General features: G+C 36.0%; 1 long non-coding RNA gene across 1 annotated transcript in view; it reads left to right on the top strand.

Moving 5' to 3' along the window:
* Positions 1–20,289, top strand: part of LOC131481670 (uncharacterized) — a 114,622-nt gene that overhangs the window by 7,278 nt on the left and 87,055 nt on the right. The window contains exon 2 of the long non-coding RNA XR_009246495.1: positions 7,464–7,520. This is a non-coding gene — a long non-coding RNA (uncharacterized LOC131481670). The remainder of the gene's footprint in view (positions 1–7,463; positions 7,521–20,289) is intronic.

Below are 20,289 nucleotides of genomic sequence, written 5' to 3'. Positions count from 1 at the left end.
AGAGCCACATTCCTGGTAAGGGGTGTTGGTCCCGGCTGGCTGGCTGGCCAGTTGGTCAGCCAGCTGCCTTTTCTCAGCCAGGAACCCAGGCTCGGATGTGCTGAGCTTCAAAAAGTTCTTCATGAATACATATTATGAAAAAACTGCAAGGATTTTTATTCTTTTCACCAACATAAAACCTTTTATATTTCCCATGAACTTATTGAAATCTTGTTCATTTGCTAAACTTACTTTAAATTGTAAAGTGCTGTGAAAGTTTTATCCATGACTATTTACTTTTAATCTTAATATAACTTATCACAGGTTTTCTGCATTCTAATTGTTACTATTCACATGCCAGTTAGATTCAGTAAGATTTTTCTTATCACCATTTATAAATGCCTTTTATCACCTGCATCTTTCTTATTTTAACCGCTTATTTCTGCAATGATGAAGATTACCGATTTCTTTCTACCTGTGTGCTTACTGTTTACCAACTCTAGTTTCTATGCTACCCTCTGGTGTATAGATGTTCTTTTTTTTTTTTTTAAGATTTATTTATTTGATTACAAAGTCAGATACACAGAGAGGAGGAGAGACAGAGAGGAAGATCTTCCATCCAATGATTCACTCCCCAAGTGAGCTGCAACGGGCCGGTGCTGTGCCGATCCGATGCTAGGAACCAGGAACCTCTTCCAGGTCTCCCACGCGGGTGCAGGGTCCCAAAGGTTTGGCCCGTCCTTGACTACTTTCCCAGGCCACAAGCAGGGAGCTGGATGGGAAGTGGAACTGCCGGGATTAGAACCGGCGCCCATATGGGATCCCGGGGCATTCAAGGCGAGGACACCAGCCTCTAGGCCTTGGCGCCGCCGGCCCTAGATGTTCTTTAAAGTTCATCCTTTGCCATTATGTTGTTTCCTGTTTAAAGCCATATCCTTTGAGAATTTACACATTCTCATGAATTTTAATCTCTTAATGTTTAAATTCTCACCTTTATCACCAAGTTCTTCCCTGAAGTCCCAAAATGGAAGCAAAAGCCCTGCCCCATTTATCAGTGTTTAATGAGCATTTTATTTACATTTGCATAATTGTTTCTAATGAATCAGTCCCTCCCCAATGCTGCTTCATTTTTCTAATTTCTCAGTATCCTTTTCATAATCTAGTGTTACCCAACACTCTGATTTTCTTTTGATTTTTAAAAATATTTATTTCTTTCAAAGTCAGATAAGCAGAGAGGAGGAGAGACAGAGAGGAAGATCTTCCATTCAATAATTTATTCCCCAAGCAGCCACAGCAGCTGGAACTATGCTGATCCAAAGTCAACAGCCTGGAGCCTCTTACAGGTCTCCCACATAGGTGCAGGGTCCCAAGGCTTTGGGCTGTTCTCAACTGCTTTCCTAGGTCACAAGCAGGGAGCTGGATGGGAAGTGGGGCCACATGGTTTGGAAGTGGCACCCATATGGGATTCCAGTGTGAGCAAGGGGAGGGCTTTAGTTGCTAGATTACTGTGCTGGGCCCTTTTTTGATTTTTGAACTAAACTACAAAACATTTTTGTAGTATTTATTGATGTATGTCTTTCTGAATTATTACTACTTCCGCCATGTCGAGTTCTCATCCTTTTAGCCAGAGTTTAAAAATTACTATGTATATGGTCTTGTTACCTCCCTTCTTTAATCATTATTGAAACTAGATCACTTTCTTTATCAGAAGTTACTCAACAAATGGCTACCTATTTCTGTTTGATAGTGAAAGACAAGTTACTGCAACCTTATAGTCAGGTATTTAACGGCTGTAAGGTAGCATTATAAAATAATCTTCTGTGTTTCTATAAGATGACTGAAATTAAGGCCTGCTGGGATTTAGAAGGTTATAATTTCTTGCTTTGATTATGATAAAATATTATGAGCTATGAAAATGAAATTGGGGATGAAACAGCAGTGTGAGAGAGGGAAGTTACAGCATTTCTCAGATGTCGAAAAGTGAGAAGTGGAAAGATCCATCAATATTTTAGATTAAGTTGTTTACTGTCATAATATTGTTCAAATACTATAATAGTCATACTAATACTATAACATACCAACAAAAATATATTTTACACCCCTGCCAATGTTTAAAACCCAACAGTTATTTTCTATATAAGATTATCCTTAAAAACTAAAATACCATCTTTATTTGTTGCTATTCTATATTTGTGAATACACAATGCTAATAAAAAATGAATCTAAAACAGCCTGTATTGGATTATCCTCTGCTATCACTGGTCAGAATTTGGAAGGCACTGATGTTGGAGGGTTGGGGGAAAGTAACACTTGGAAGAATGAAGAAGTAAGGATTTCTCTGTAGACAGAAACACTGTGGAAGTTTCTCACCTCTGGTCCTAAGAGAATTCTCGAATTGTGTGCAAGTGCACACATCCAAGTTACAAGCATATAATATCGCAACTAGTTTGCCATAAGTGCTAAGTTGTTCTTGCCTAACTAGATTTATTTTTCTAATTTTTGCATTTCATTAGGCTCTAAACTAATTCTTCACATTACTGACAAACAGGACCTATAATCTACTCCTTCAACATGGCTTAAACCTGTTCGCTGGAAACCCTGAATAATTTATTGTCCCCTTAAATATAATGATGGAAATTTCCTCGGTGAGTCTCGAGGATTTTTATCTCAGCAAAGTTACAGCTGTGATTTTCATAATAATGAACACATTTAAGTTTCTCAAAGTTCTTTCTGGGCCAAAATTAATGCCCATAGGATCTCTAAATGCCCCCTTTCTGGACATTCCTAAATGTCTTTCCAAATTGTATTGTAACATTAGAGTTGATAAGTAGCACACATGTAACATAAACAGTAGTATAAGAAAGGATAGTTTAATAATCACATCTTGTATTGATATTATCTCTCTAATATTTGGGTAAACAAAACCACCACACTGCATTCATTGGTGCTGATGTTACAGACTCCACTCAAACTAGATCTGCTATTATGTCAGTAATGAGAATGTGTGGGTAGATGTTTACTAGATTAGTGACTCACTAAGACCCGACCAAGGATAATGCAATACTATGTCTGTACACATGAACTCATGTGAGACAATACAAATGAAGTACATATTGTAAATGTGTATTAAAATAATATTGGATTTCTTCTTACAATACAAGGAGACACAACCCTTGCAATCACCTCACACTACCCAAAGTTACTACTGTTATTTTAGAAGATAGGAGTTGCCTCAGGTTAATTGTTGTTCACAAGGGGAAATAGGATCACAAGCATAAAACTCAGTAGCTCTTCATAGAAGGGATTTCAACGAGAAAGGCCATGAGGCAAAGGAAACAGATGACTTATCACCTGCTGGTAATAGTCTTGAGTGTCAAATAAGGACCCACTTTTAGGAGGCACAAATGAGACTTTTATTGTTCCAGTTCCTGTTCTTATCCATTGTATAATAGTCATAAGTGTTCTCAAAAGATTTCTTTCACCCCTGACTTTTCTGTGTATGAAACTTCTGCATGATAACCAAGACAAGTTGTATGTGGAAATGTCTAGCAACTAGAAACTAATTCTCTTTGAGACAGGCTTTGTATCCAAAGAGCGCTGTAGCCATTTCAATATAAAGAGTCAAACAATTGTTCCTATTGTCAAGGTTTCTTTATTGCTTTTAAGGACACAGATACAGGTAATATTTTTTCACTTGACAGCCATATACATGTATGCATATATATGTATGTATGTATGTATGCGTAGAGTTTGAAATATAACCTCTATTCTGATTCTTCTTAATGCTAATCTAGATTTTTCCCAATATGTCAGTCCTATTTTAAGGAAATGTTATCCTTTTTGTCCTCTGCATGTTTTCTGAAAATGTGTTTTTTTTTTATGAAGTGTTCAGAAATAAATATTACAATAAGATGGCCTGATCACAGAATAATTCTGTAGCCATCTGAACTATTTGATTACAAATAAGCACTTTTAAATAAGTTACAGGTTTGTTCACGTCACAGAATTATTTTTTGCTCTTTGACAATGTATGGCTATTCATATTCATAAAGTCCTTCACAATAGCTTCATTTATTATTCCCCACAAAAGCTGTCTTGAAGTTGTGTATTTCTAAGCCGAAAAGAATGTCTACAGGTCGCATTTTTATAAATCATAGCTGATATTAAAGCTAATTATGCTTAACTTCAAAAATGAAACAACTGCTGCACTGTAATTATGTTTTATGTAGTCTCTTGGTTACTGTGTGATCTTGAATATTTTTTAAACAGAATATTGCATGGCATTTGATAAGATTTTCTATTTATGGTAAGTGTCATATAACCACAAAGTATCTGTGAATTCACACCATTTTGTGGGCCAGATCATGGGCTAATCTTTCATGGTATGAAAGTGTTGACAGTCTATGAAATGGAACAAAGAATACTTGTTTCATTTATTCACAGGACAAATCTCACAGCCTTGTGTGGATTTAGCTGATGCTTCAGTGTTGATAAATAAGATTGTTTTTTGACCTCTTGTGCGATACTTCTTATTACAGCACAGTTTTCCATTACATTTAACTTTTCTCTCTCGCACACCACACCTCTGCCCCCCCACAGTGTGCAGCTAAAGTAATGATCTGTGTATAGCGTACAAAACTGAGGGATAAAGAGCACTTAATTCAGCATAGCAAAAAAAAAAAAAGACGAAATGAGGAAAAAAAAGAAACACTAATTCTAAAGAGATACTTGATGGGCACTAAATCTACAGAATACATTCCAGTATTCCCAGAACCATACTGATAGAAATACAAAATTAAGTTCTGATTTATCAACTTGCAAAATGAGCTCTGGAGGCAGACAAGGTATATTTAATTCTGTTTCATGTTACTTTACTATCTTATATTCATGGATCAGTCTTTCTTTATAGGTCTTTTTTTTTTATAGGTCTTTTTTTTCTTTTTTTGGTGTTTTACTCACCAAACACATTTTAGGTGGATGTGTAGGGACTGGAAAAGGGAAAGAAAACTGGAGAAGAGATGATTTTCATGCACCAACAAAGTAGGGTGTCAGCTTATCTATTTTTCTGTTCCAAAGGTATCTCTTATGTGTGACCTCTCCAGACAAGAATAGTTCCCTCAGGAAATATACCAGAATATGTGCAATCTAGTCCACTTTTCTGATATCACATAAATTGAGCATCTATTAAGTGTCTTGTGAAACCACATGAAAGATTCTTAGAGCACAGCTGCTATGATTTGAGTTTGTCTCCTGAAAATGCAGGAGTTTTATCCCCAGTCTTATGTCAATGATGTATAGAGGGTAGAAACAATTCAACTATGGTATTTAGAGGTGTAACCTTTGCAAAGTGAACACTACAGGTTAAGTGAATTGGTTGGCACCCTCATGATTAAATCTAATGATTTTATGAAGAGATGAAGACAGACTGGACAGACTTACATAGACCTATGTGCCTCTTGCCGTATGATGCTCTTCACTATCTCAGAATTCTGCCAGCAAAATGACCAGATGAAGTGCCTGGACCTTGCACATCTAAAATCTCAAACTTAGATCATCTTCTCAGAAAGCTAGCTTGTCCTTGATGTTTTGTTACAATAATGGATGGTGGGGCCCAGTACTATGGATGGTTCAGTGACTAAATCCTTGCCTTGCAAGTGCTAGAATCCCATATGGGTGCTGATTCGTATCCCAGCTGTGCCATTTCCCATTTATTTCCCTGTTTGTGGCCTGGGAAAGCTGTAAAGGATGGCCCAGGGTCTTGTGACCCTGTACCCACATTTTAGACCCAGAAGTGGCTAGTGGGTCCTGGCTTTGGATCAACTCATATGCAGCTGTTTGTGGTCATTTTGGGAGTGACCTCATAGATGGAAGATCTTTCTCTATATCTCCTCTCTGTAAATCTGCCTTTTCAATATATCTTTAAACATTAGTGGATGGTGAACAGAAGAACTCATCAAAACGTCATCCTAATGTTCATGAACCTAGAGCAGATGATACAAGTGATACTTATTTCTTCTACTTTCTTATGGTGAAACAAAATCCTTACGAACCAAAACCGATAATGATTTGACCTATTTTTCCCCTACAACTAGCATATACATTTCTTTTTCGGGGGTCTTGTATTTTCTTTCTGTCAAGGCTTCAGTACATTTCTTAAGATAACTACTAGCATGTGCAAGACCCAGGGCTATGAGGTGGATTTGGTCAGCTAATAGACCTTAGAAAGATTTTCTCAACTCTGGAATGATGAAACCAACAACTTCTTAGAGCCATGAGAACCACTCATATAACACCCTCAGAATACTCTTTCCCACATCGGGGTAAGGTATCATCAAATGCCTGTTCATCCTTGGGTGCCGATTTAATTTGTCAGTGAGGCGCATCCCCCTCCTCTGCCTTCCGTGTGGACACAGGCTTCAAAGCCAGGACAGAGCCACGCTGAAGCCAGGAACTTAATCCAGGTCTCCCACATGGGTGACAGATTGGGCCATCCTCTGATTTTTTTTCAGTCCATTAGCAGTGAGCTGGATCAAAAATGGTACAGCTGGGGCATGAATTGGTGCCCACATGGGATGCCAACATTGCAGGTGGCAGCTTTAGCCATTATGCCATGACATGGCCCCTCTTAGAACTAAAAAAAAAAAAAAGTTACACCTTGTTTTCCTGGATGGTAGTGGCTCATGTATAGCAGGGGTAGGTTTGCCGTATGTTTGACTTAAGGACCAGATTAACAAAATTAAACTTCATTGATTTCTTTTACTGCAGTTTTACAAAAAAGTTTTGATGCTTTCTATGTGTAAGGCACCAGTGCTAAGAAACAGAGAATATAAGATTTTTTTTCTGCATTTGAATTCACCCTTAAGAAGATAAACAATTTATTCCCATGGAGGGGACATCAAGTTTTCACAAATATTTTTGCATCGTAAAGCATTGCAAATTTCTTTGGTAGGAATGACTAACAATTTTCTGTCATACCAGTATGTATACTAAGAATAGATAAACTGTGACTTTGTACTTTTATACTAGTTCAGTTTCTCATTTTCCATCTTTTGTTAAAAAAGCACCAATTGACCTAGACTTGACCTTCTGAGTAGCAACCATGTGCTTCGGAGATTAAGACATGATGGATAAATAAATGAAGAGCAGCAGCAAAACACATTAAAAATGTTTTGAGATACTTATAAATAGTACAGAGATTTTTGTATACAAACAGAAGTTAGAATAAGGTAAAGTATAGTAAATGCTGTTAGAGCGAAAAGATTTATGTGCTATCAGAACAAAGAAAGGAGAAATTAATTTTACCTAGGGGAATCTATGTGAATAAAGCTTGTACTGTGTGGTTTGTGAACCTGCCATGAGGTTTCCTGTCCAGGCTAGACGTTGTATTGTGAGTGGTGCTGAGTCAGTCATTTTAAACTCGTACGGGATCTACTAAAGCAATCATCTTATCCCTAAAAATGCTTTTTTTTTTCTTTTTTCTGTAGATATATCAGAGAAAGACCGATGTGACAGACATTTAACAAAGATGAACATGAGAACAGGTAATACAGGCAACATCAACATCATTAACCTTAATGAAAGCAATTATGTATGTTTTAACTTACCTCCAGATTATTTTAAGCACTGATGAGAACTATTTTCTCATTTTGTCTTAAAATACAACAAGAGGCTCATCTGGCAGTGCTAGTTTTTGAAAATCTTGGCTCTGGAATATGGATTCTTGTTGATTTTTAAAGATTATTGATCATACCATAAATTCTTTTGAATAATTAAGATAAAAATATTCAACAGTTTTTTTCTGATATATTCTGTGACTATTATATCTAAAGTGTTCAAGGCATAGTCTCTTTAAGAAGTCTAATTCTCAAAGCCATCATCGTGGTGTAACAGATACAGGCACTGCCTTCATACTGACATCCCTGCCGAATCCCTTCTGATTCAGCTCCCTGCTAATGGCCTGAAACCGCCACAAAAGATGGTCCCAGTGTTTGAATCCCTGTCATCCATATGGGAGACTTGGATGAAATTCTTAGCTCCTGATTTCATCTTGGCCCAGCCCTGGCTGTTGTGGCTATTTGGGGGGAGGGGGCGGTGAACCGGTGTATGGAAGATTGATATCTCTCTTCCCTAACTCTTTCAAGTAAATATTGTTTTTAAGAATTATGTTTCTATCAATGAAAATTGTATCAACTTCCATCTTTAAGCTTCAGTGATTTTCTTCTGTCATATCCTCACATAAAACTTGAAAAAGCAAACTGGACCAGTTTTATACATGCTACCTAACATTTTACCTGCATGATTTCTGAAACAGACTTGTAAATAAAATCATTAGTCTGTTTCTGAGTGCTGTGTAATAACAGCACTTTAAGTGATATAGATTCACAATAGGCAATTTTTTAACTTGGTAGGTTTTTCATCACTGGTATTCATGCATTTCTATGTACATAATTTTCAACTTTCTATTCTGCATAATTAAACTTCATACATATAAAATATAAAAGTCTGTCTCCATTTAGGGCATTATAGAACTCTAAAATAATCTTTTATCATAATTCATGTACCTTTATAGGAACTAGTCTTTATTTGAAATAGAATGAATTTCTATTTTATTTTTATGAAGCAAAGACTTACCTCTGCCAAATACTGAATGCTAAAAAAGGAGCTGCCTGTATGATCTATGATTCCAAGTAAACCTAAGTTATGATCTCATCGGTCCACAGATAGAGTTCATAGCTGCCATACCTGATGCTTCCTTGGAAATATCTATAGTATATTTACTGAAGACACAGAATGAGTAGGAATTAAAATTTCCTTAAAATAGCAAATTGTAATTTTTAGATCATAAGTAATTTCTTTGATGATGTTTAATTACTGTTCTTACTGTATGTGTTCAAGAAATGATGAGCTATCTATCTTTAGAAAAATGAACCCAAGGCTTTAGAAAATTAGTACCTTTAGATTACTAAGGAAAGGAAAACAAAACAGCAACCTAATCATTATGTCTATATTAGTTTCTTTGATGAAAATAGAAATGTAACTTGATTACAAAATAACTTGGAATTTCTATGCACAGAAGCATTAGACTGAAAGTTTATAAATACATTCGGTAGAGTACTGATAAACTGACTTAACAAAGCTCTAATCTATAATGTTTGCTGGGTTTGCGATATAAGCACACCCACAGAGTTTTATAATCAAGCCACCCATGGTTTAACAACTTTTGCCAAAAATTCCTGAAACTTTAGTAATCAGTTCTCACATACACCTAAGTCTATACTTTTGTGACTTATACCTAGAGATGATGGATGTAGTAAACTGCATTAATGATCCCATTTTTTTCATCTTCTGCATATACGTCTTGGGCTATGTAACCTTCTGGTGTCCTGCACAGATTTTCTGGACCTAAAATGACTTGTTCTGACCAATAACAATTTAATAGACATGACACAAATGCAAATGTATAAAATAGTTCTTCAAATTTTCACTCTTCTTGAATGTATGAGAACATATCTGGACAGATAGAGCCGAAATGCTTCTGTCATTACAATTAATACCACCCTAAATCAGTTGCCAGCCAACCAATCCCAAGAAATGTGAGTGACTGCAGTCAGAACAGTAAATCTGCCTACCTGTCCTACTGCTGAGTGCAGTGGCATGAACAAGCATCCCAGCTATAACCAACCCTGTCTGGTCCAAGTGGGTACAACATACATTCTACCTTTGTCTATACCAATAATTCCATGATGCATGTAAATAAATAGAATGTTAAACTTAACTCTTATAAAGGGACTACACTACTGTATAATATGGGGGGTGGGGAGTGGAAAGTGAAGAGGGAGAAGGGAAAGAAAGGGGGAGTCCTTATACCTACAAAACTGTATCATGAAAATAATAAAATGGTTATTTTAAAAATTAATTTTACACCTTTGGGAGAAAAAGGACATAGACATGTGAAGCAAATATATTTTAAACTTTAATAATTTTAAAATTTATTTTATAAGACTTTGTTAATAGATTACTGGTACAATAATATTATTTCGTGAGTTTAATTAAGATAAAGATGTGTCCTTTATAATAATTAGCTACTTAACAGAAGATCTGACAAACTTGGTGAGCTCTTATTTTCTGCCATTATGGTTTTCAAAGTCATCTGAACATTTTTTGGTTGCAGCTAATTTTAGTGTATAAGAGCCAAATGTTAGATTTTTAGGAATTCTGCAAGGTGCTTGTTAGTACGGTCATTATTAAAATTAAACTGCTTAAGAGACAAAAGCTAAAAGTAATTAAAAAGTGCATGATTTTCTAATTCTATTATGCTATACATTCTTAAGTTTGTATATATTTTATCAGTATGGAGAAAATCTATATAATAGTGTATGCTATGCCTCTCCCAAACTCTCTTCAAGTGACAGAAAATTAAAAACCCGTAATAGCCCATGGTGAGGGTATTCATTTCACAAAACGTTTTAGTCAATGCAAGCCCCTCCACTTTAAACAATTTTTAGATCTTTGTCAGCATACTACTGTTAAGCTAACAGACCCTAGCTGTACTCTACAGCATGTTCTGTACCCTAACATTTAAACTGCCATGTATAGAACTTCAGAATTATATTTAAGACATGATTTCTCAATAGTTGCTATTATTAGAGATTCATGATGCTTACTGAGTCATCTCAGGGAACTTAAACAAACTATTAAATTACTCATTTTATTTCCTGTCAAATCTAGAGAGATGGTGTGTCCCTATTGATAAACTAATCATGAAATTTCCAGTTTCTTCTTACCTTAACTTCTGTCATTCCGATTAGAAATATCACTTTTTCTTAGCACTTCAATTTATAAAAACCATTTACTATTCCTGTTCCCATCAACCTCTGTGTATAAGAGGCCATTTTGAGAAAGGCATAGCAGTGGTGGATGGTAAGTCTCTCCAGAAACTGGAGTGAGACCTTAGAAGAGGGAGAATATGAGAAAGAGCAAACAGCAAGTAAAGGCAAATAGGCCACCAAGTGAGGGCACAGGCATTGGAGTCAAACCATCAGGATCCAAACTCCAGCTCTGCCAAAAACTATGGCATTAATTTGAGCAAGTTATTTAACCCTTCTGTGCCTTCTCTCTCACGTTGAAAATATGAGCATAATAACTGGGACCATTTAATATATTTGAATGATAAATTTATTAATGGACATGAAACAGAGAAAATTATCTGGTACATGGCATGTATTTTATAAGTATGATAGTTCTTCTCCATGTGTACCAAGATAGGAGTTTTTCTCTCCCAGACAACATAGGTCAATTTGCTACTAGTGACATTCTTTCAGTCAAGACATATTTAAATATCTCAAGTAGCTCATAAACTTAATCTGTTGAAGGGATTTTTAAGTTTGAGGCAGGAGTAGACCACATTACCGCTCCTCAATTTTTAATTTTCTACAAATTGCATAAGGGGCTGTAGTAGGAATACAGATAAATATAATGAACTGACAAATTTATTTAAACCATCTTGTTGTGCCACATACAAATGAACTGCACAGTGACCCATTTAAGTCATTAAGAGAGCTAACTGACATCCTTTGCAAATTGTGTTTGGCAATATGGAGACAAAAAAAATCCATGAGATGATCTACTTGGGATCAAAGAGCATGGCTGATTTATCCTAAGGTGTGAATTATTACTATTTTAAAATATAATTAAATCTTCAAATCTTCATTCAATCATTATTATAGAATTAAATACATATGATCCCAGTGGAGAAGGTCCTACTTTTTATAAACTAGTTTCTATTATCTGGTGACTTCAAAGTAATTATGAGTAAGGCTAATTTGATATGAGGATTTAGATGTAACCAAAGTTTAAAAACTTAAACTATATAAAATCAAGGGAAAACTACTGCTGTTTTATGGAATATTAATGAGAATGGCAATGTAGTAATTACTTTAGTTCTCAGATGTTAAGAAATCCATTGGCTGATACTGTAGTCTGATTAGCTATATTCTGCTTATGTAATAGTCTGCTTACATTCAGAGATTATGATTATTAATACTTCTTGAGTATCTTACCAGCTGGTATGGTCCTAGAGGAGTAAAATTATGGACCTTTGCTTACTAAATTGTGCTCTTGATAAATTTCATGCATTGTTGCTGCAGTCACATTACAATCTCCTAGCCAAGTTTGAACATAAAAACACCAGGCCAATTCATTGTCATTATTGGATTATGTTACTAATGTGAGTTTTTAAGGTATATAATGAATCTCAGAATTTTTGCATGAAGAAGCCATTATGCCTTGAATAATAAAACCATGCATAAGAAAATTCATGCTTAACTTAGTGCTAAATCTGTAAATGCAGCCATTGAGTCACATGTGAATAACTTGAGGCAGATTCTCTTGTATTAGACATTTGTCAGACATAATCATAATTAAGGAAATTATTGAAGTTTTAAAATTTGGATTCCTATACTCTTTATCTCCCATCAAGTAGTCATTTGAGTATAGGGAGAAAAGTTTATATGTGGGTGCAAATATATATATATATATACACACACACATAAATAACTAATGGGTAATAAAGGAAAAGGTGTCTGATAAATCGAATACTCAAATAATTATCTATCATTTCAATGTTACCATTAAAATTTTCTCCTAAAGATCTTTCTCCTAAGATCTTTCTCTGTCTCTTTTCTCCATAAATCTGATCTGTCTTTCCAATAAAAATAAACAAATCTTATAAAAAAAAGGATATTTAACAAATGTTCACAGCAGCATTACTTGGAATAGCCCAAGCCAAAAACCGTAACAAGGGCATGTACTGATTCACTTAAATGTTACATTTATATCACAAATTTATTCCAGAGAAACAAATGAATGATTGCCTGGCATAATAGCTTAGTGGCTAAATCCTTGCCTTGTATCCCCTGGGATCCCACGTGGGTGCTGGTTCCTGTTCCAGCTACTCCACTTCCCATTCAACTGTCTGCTTGTGACCTGGGAGGACAATAGAGGATAGCTCAAGACCTTGGGAGCCTGCACACATGTGGGGTACCTGGAGGAAGCTCCTGGTCCCTGGCTTCAGATTAGATCAGCTCTGGCCATTGCAGCCACTTGGAGGAGCATGAAACTGCAGACAGAGAATTTTTCTCCGTTTCTACTTCTTTCTGTATATCTGTCTTTCCAATAAAAATAAATTAATAAGGTAAACCAAAAAACCAAATGAATGGGAATGGAGTAGCATTGAGAGGCTAAGAGAAAGAGAAGGAAGGAGGATGTACAATGGAGTAGGAGTTAAGTAAAATGCAATATTTATTATTTTGTTTGAGATGTTGATTTAGTGAGGTATGCATACATATATCAAAGTGAAAGAGATTACATGTTTTAAATACACACATTGCAGGTAAATTCACTTTCAAAAGAAAAAAATTGCACTGTTTTTATCTTGCCAAATATTATTTTACACTACAATTTTTATTTTAGGAGATAAAATTTTGATTAGCTAGTTTAACAGAAAAGTTATAGAGCAATCCAGGTTTGTTTACATGTAATCTCTATGAAAAAATTGTCACTAAGAGTAATTTGTATTTCAGAAAAATTGTTATTTTCCATTAGCACTCAAAGAAACATTGAATAGAGAACAATTCTGTAAAACACAATGTTTTCTGTCAGAATTATGAATGGTGTTTTGGTTTTGTGCCAGCTCTGCAGTACAGTATTAAATGGAATAAATGAAATACCTAAAATTATTCTAAGCTTATATTTACATTCCATTTCTTAGCAAGTTTATGAGCATGATGTAGACCTTTGGATATTTGGGAAGATTTATGATTTAACATAACTTGGCAAACGTAATTGAAAAATGAAATTGGGTCATGACCAGCTGACCTAGATTCAATGATTGAACATAGGGACCCATTAGGATGCTATTACTATGAGCTCCATCTAGAGAACTTAATTTTATTACAAGAACAGGGTTAAGTCTCAGTGGAGAAAGCTGAATGGTATGTGTATTTACACTTACTAATGAAGACAATCTATGCAGGAGCCATGCTAACCTATTCTTCACTGTAGTCAGTTTTAAAGACAATGTCACATCTGTCCCCTTGGGCATTCCAAGATCTACTTTATGTTGTGTGAATGAAAGAAAAAAATGAATGGCTAATGACTGAAAACTGACCAATTTCCAAAAATTATTTGTCAAGGCAACTTAGTGCATGACCCATTATTGCCAGTTCCAAATCTATGTATCTTAGAGAAAGAGAATTCAGTGAGTTTACTAAATTTGTTTCAATGACTCTTAATATCACTTAAGCTAAAGTTATACAATAAAATGTTATGCCCAGTATTTCTGAGTTAGACAATGTCAGGCATCCTGACATGTACTTTGTGTTACTCTAATTCTCACAGATCAGCAATGTCTGTTCTGTCCACTTACATTCATTTTACAGAGAAAGAATATAGGAGCATAAAAGTTAGATAATTTCCTTTGGGTCACACTGCTACTGAACATAGTCATGACTTACACCCAGATCTCTTTCTATCACATGTATTTTCTATTATATCATTTCCATTTCCTCTATTTTAGTTACCACCCTTTAATAGTTTGGCTTAATCAGTAACACAAAAAAGTATCAAAAGTATTTCTGAACTGTCGGTAGCAAACTAAACTAATACCATCAACCCCAGTTGTGAAAAGTATGAAGTAACAGTAGGAAAACTCAAGGAGGCATGGATGATTTGACTGAATTTTAGATTTTCCTCGCTTGGCTGTCTCTTGAGTGAAAAAAAAATTTTTTTTTCTTTTATTTGCATCTTGAGTAAAAGAAATGTCCCCTTAGATGTTTTCTCTGAATTACTATTTGGCACATATTTAGTTTTTAGTATGTGGTCTGTTGGAACTTTGCAAAATAAAGTGTTATTACTCTTTTTACTAATAAATATATTAAAAGATGTATATAAACTAAACTCACATGCACATACTCAATAGAAATAAAATATTTGGCCACCCCGTAAAGCTTTTGTACCAGAAAGTGGAAATAGCTGAAATGTCCATGAGCTCATAAATGGATAAACAAAATGTACGTTCACATGATAGAATATCCAACAGCAAAAATAAAGCAATGATACACACTACAACGTGGATTAAACTTGAAGACATTATGCTAAGTGACAATGCCACTCACCAAAGGTCACATGTTATATGATTCCACTTACAAGAAACGTCCAGAGTGGCAAATATGTACAGAGAACTGCACCAACCTGAGTCTCCCCAAGAAGTGCAGCCCAGACAGCTGTGCTAAGCAGCAAAGTTCAGTGAGACAGGTAAACAGACCAAGCAGCTAGGGTCAACTCTTTTCCTTCAGAGAGCGACCCTGGGACGAGGGTTAGAACACTTATGCAGGCCTGAATCAAAGTGACTGGATTTCATAGAATGATTGTATGGAGCTGGTAGGAATGGCAAAAGAGCTGCTCATAAATATGGGATTTCTTTTTACAGAAGAAAAATCAAACAGGTTTTGGTGATGTTTCAGAGCTTTGTGTATATAATTTAAAAATTTGGTATTCTTCCTAAAATGGATGGATTGCATGCTATGTGACTAATATAGCAACAAATCTGTTTTTTTAAAAGATATTATTATGAGGTTACAGATAATAACCCATGTCAAAGTAATTAGATAAGGAAATGAATTTTAAAAATTCAAACAAAACTTAAGTAAAACTTTATGTCAAGTTGGCTAGTCACACAGAAGTCTTTCAAGAACTTGGTAATTTGGTAATCTCAGTGAATTATGGCTGAGAAATCTTTAAAATGAATACAAACTGTACAAAAATAGCAATAATACTGGATTTTATAATACATTGATATATTAGGTTACTTATCTGGTACATTGATGCGTTATTTATCTGGTTTATTTATACATAAATATGTTAATACCATCAGGCATTCTTATTTCTATGTGAAAAAAGACAAATATTGATAAAGTGAATCGGGAAATCTTTTAAGATCTGAATTGTTTATATCATTATAAATTCATAATATATTTTATTGCCATTTTATGACAGTCCCCAGATTTTTGGAAAATTTAAAAATCTTTTGCTCTTATTTTCCATTATCCAGTTTTGTAGGTATAAGTCTTTCCCCCTTTTTCCATCCCCATTCAAACCTAAATACTCAAGTCCTGGTTCTATCTATTGAAAAATTCCTGGAAGTAATGTTAGCAAAGTAACCATTATCAGAGTCCAGACCACATTCTCTATATTACTGTTTCTTATTAAAAGGAATCAAAGTTCTTAGCAGGAACAGCTGATGCCACATCCTAGTTAGAAATATACCAGATTAGATGAAAGTATCTTAACATGCTGGAAAGCAAAGACGATCAAAGATGACTGTGGTTGTTTCAAAGAGGACTCACGAGACAACATGGAAAAGGCTGTTTCAGGCCAAAGATAGGCATTAGTGTATCAAAAGAATATCGACACCAGTGCATTGAAGTAAGGTCATTAGGATGAAGGAGTTCAAAACAAAGCAAAGCTTATTGGTCACCTTTAAAGATTGTAAGAGCAACAAATTATTCTGAAAACTACAAAATTAAAGGGAAAACATCCAATATTTATTTTTCCTTTGCTATGCATACTATGTAATCAAACAAAAGTTCTTAATAGAACAGTTTCAACTAATAAATGCTGAAGTATATATAGACTTGGGAAATAATCATAACACCCAATGAAAGCATGTATTTGCCAAATCAATTAGAAGAAAGATTCGTGGGGAATTTTTTTCTTGGGAATGGTAGGCTGACAACATTTGAAGCCACTGATAAATTTTAAAATGCAAAAAAAGACAATAAGGCATTATTATGCCTTGTAATGTAGTCAAAAGTATATGGTTCAAATTCTGATGTATATGTTCCAAGAAAATTGGATATCAATTATGTGTCAGAGAAACATGTGGACAGAGAAACATGGTGCACAGCTATGCTCAGAATGAGGAAGAATCCTGAAGACAAATGTGCCCATTTTTAGCAAATGAATCTCAAGTAATAATGTTAAAATGGGTTTCCATTGCTGAATAAAAAATGTGAGACGTTTTCAACTAAATGCAATTTGTAGATGTTGTCTCAAAGAAAATTAAAAGAAATTTAGTGTGAAAATGAACTGCTTTCTGAAATACTAGGGGCATAGAAATGGATTTCAGAAAGTTTTGTGCTAAAGTAAACTTGTATTTAAACTAGTCTCCAAAATATTTGAAATACTCATATTCATATTTTGAATATCAGAGAAATTTACAATGTTTGAGATGATGTAAAAACCAATTACCCTGACCTGATCATTGCACAATGTATATGTTTTTGTAAATGTAAATTATATGTCACACTGTATCCCACACATGTAATTACTATGTATCAATTCAAAACATTTTTTTAATGAAAAAGTGGGTAGAGAGTTTTCACTTTGCTAGAGATGTTATGTCCTTGCATAGGACTATTGATTGGTTAAGGTGTTAGGCTAGAAAAATTTTAAGATCTATTCTTCCTGAAGATGCCAGTTCCATATATACCCAAAGCAAAGCAACCAAATAGGAAACACACCAAAAAGATAGGGATAATACACCTTCTATTTCACACCCTGTTTTGCAAGGAGACCCTGACATCTATTTATTAGGAAGTGACTTGGGGCCAGTGTTTGTAGCACAGTGTGACACACCATCTCTTCCAATCCCAGCATCCCATATCAGAGCACTAGTTTGCGTCCCAGTTCTTCTGTTCCAGCTCCTTGCTAATGTGCCTGGAAAGGCAGGGGAAGATAGTCCATGTGGGAGAACTGGAAGGAATTCCTGACTACTGGATTAACCACGGCCCAGACCTGGCTGGTGCGGTCACTTGGTCACTTGAACGATGAACAAAGGGGATGGAAGAGCTCTTTTCTCTCTTCTTGCTTTGCTTTCAAATAAACGTTGAAAGGATAAGTGAAGATTCTGTTGCTTGAATCTGGGCTGTCCCTGTAACTTGCTTTGATAATAATGTAAAAGTGATGCACCCTGACTTCTGATGCTAGGCCCTCAGAGCTTTTGCTTCCTCTTTCTTAGATGCTGGAACCACCACATAAAGAGCCAGCTACCATGCTAGAGAGGGACAACTACAGAAAAAAATGTCCTTTGAATCAGAGTTCTGATGATTCCAGCTGAGTACCATGTATGCCCGTGAAGACACTTGAATCCACAAGCCCCAGCTGCCTCAGTACCACACTTAACCCTAGGCCCCAGCTGGCCCACCCTCTGAGTACAACAGGGGAATTACCACCACCTAAGCTACATGGAGGGGAACCACTCAAATGAATCCCCTACAGTACTCACTTCAACAGAACTCAAGTCTCCTCCTCTAAAACTATCTTTTAAAATGCAAAAGAACAGGATTTCCTAGAATTAACATCTCAATCCCTGTCCCTTAGCTAGCAGACTGGCCCACCTGGTCACTGTCAAAGAAGTGGTGCCACCTCAATTTATCTTCAGGGTCAGGAAGGAAGCTACTGGTCTCACCATTTGTTTTGGGACAAGACAGTGAAAATCATTTCTGCCCTTGAAGGTGATTTATGTAAATCCCCTCTCCTCCCCAAGATGGTGCATAAACGACACCGTTTCCACCATTTCCTCAGGTTCTTCTTTCTTTTGCCACTAAGGCAGGAGGTCTGGGCTTTCCCTCTTCCTCCTTCCACAATGGCAGGGAACGAGGGTCCTTTCTCTCTTGAAGACCCTCCCTGTCACTAGAACAGGAACCTCTCTTCTCAGCTTCTCTAATTAATCTTACTTTAAAACTAAACTGTGTCCACATGAAAATTCTTCTTTCCTGCAAGACAAGAATTGAGGTTGCTGTCATACTTTGGGTCAAAAACCCTGTAACAGCATCACTCTCCATACTGACTTTCCTAGTAGCTGGACTAGCCTACATTCCCACTAATAGTGGAACAGGGTACCTTTCTCCCCACATCGATACCAACAGGTGTTAGATTTCTGAATGTAGGCCTCACTTACTCTAATTTTGAGTCTTTCTACTCAATTTTTAATTTTCTGTATTGTATTCTTTGTTTCTAATAAGTTAATTTAATTTAAGTTAATTTAATTAAGTTGTGATTGCCTTTGTGGTGTATTCCTTAAATTCCTTGAACTCTTGTATGTGCTTCTCATTTGTTTAAAGCAGCTTTGTAACGACATCTTTAAATTCTTTATCTGACAGATCTTCCATGTCCTCCTCAGTTAACTCTTGAGATTGATACAGTCTTTTGCTCCTTTGTGGGGAGGTGTGTGTAACTTGATTCATTGTGCCTGTGTTTTTAATTTTGCTCTTGGCCACTGCAACTCTTTCTAGTGGATACTTCTCCGTGAGGCTTGTTTTTTAAACTGTGTTGTCCACAGGTTGACTTTACTAATCCCATTCAGTGCCTACTTTTTTGCTTGCCGTCACTCGTGTTGCTTCAGCTCTAGGTTGCCACTCTCCACCCACTATGTTCTCATGTTGTGGCCACATGATTTTCTGCTCAGGTTTTCTCCCTCTCCTGGTCCCATTAATATCCAGGATTAGGGACCAGTGATGCCTGCTGCACAGATTTTTCTTTCCAGAACCTGGTCACAGTTAGGTCTGGGGGCAACCTGGACCTGGCTGCTGGTCGAGCTCTGATCACCACTGGGGTATCTGTTCACTGCAGCATCACTCCACTCTTGGCTGCTTCTTTGGGTTCACAGATCTCCAAATGTCCCTCTGCCACTAGACTGTCCCCTCCTATTTCTTGCTTTTGCACTCTTTCTGCTTCTCGGCTAATCCTTCTCCATCCATTTTAACTTGTCCTCACCCTATTCTGCCATCTGGCTCTCCTAGCCATTTTATTTTCTAACTGCCTATGTTGTAAGAGATACTAGAAATATAATTCTTAGCAAAAATGTTGATACCTTCCCTTATCTAGTAGAGTCTTGTCTTGGGACCTACCCTGTGTTCTAGCAGAGGTAACTCAAAATCATTGAATGCCAGAGGCCAGCTCCAGCTGAGTTCAGAGCTCGAGAAGGGTGTGTGGAGTTGGTGTAAAGAGAAAAGATGGAGCACTACAATTTCATGATCATAATGGACCATGCAAGGAAGGTGTCCCCTTTATTTATACAGAAGCAGTCACAAACTCTTGCACAGACTTTTTACGTCATGATTAAGCGGATATTTTTTTTTTCCATCATGATTAAGCGGATATTTCCAAAGATATTTGTTTTACCTTAAATCAGGAAGTTATCCATTCTGCCCCTGTAGTCAGGAAGTTTTCAATAGAGGTGCATATCAATCA

The sequence above is a fragment of the Ochotona princeps genome, chromosome 13 (assembly GCF_030435755.1).
Source record: "Ochotona princeps isolate mOchPri1 chromosome 13, mOchPri1.hap1, whole genome shotgun sequence".
NCBI classification, from domain to species: Eukaryota; Metazoa; Chordata; class Mammalia; order Lagomorpha; family Ochotonidae; genus Ochotona; species Ochotona princeps.
This window is presented reverse-complemented; position numbering and strand designations above follow the sequence as displayed.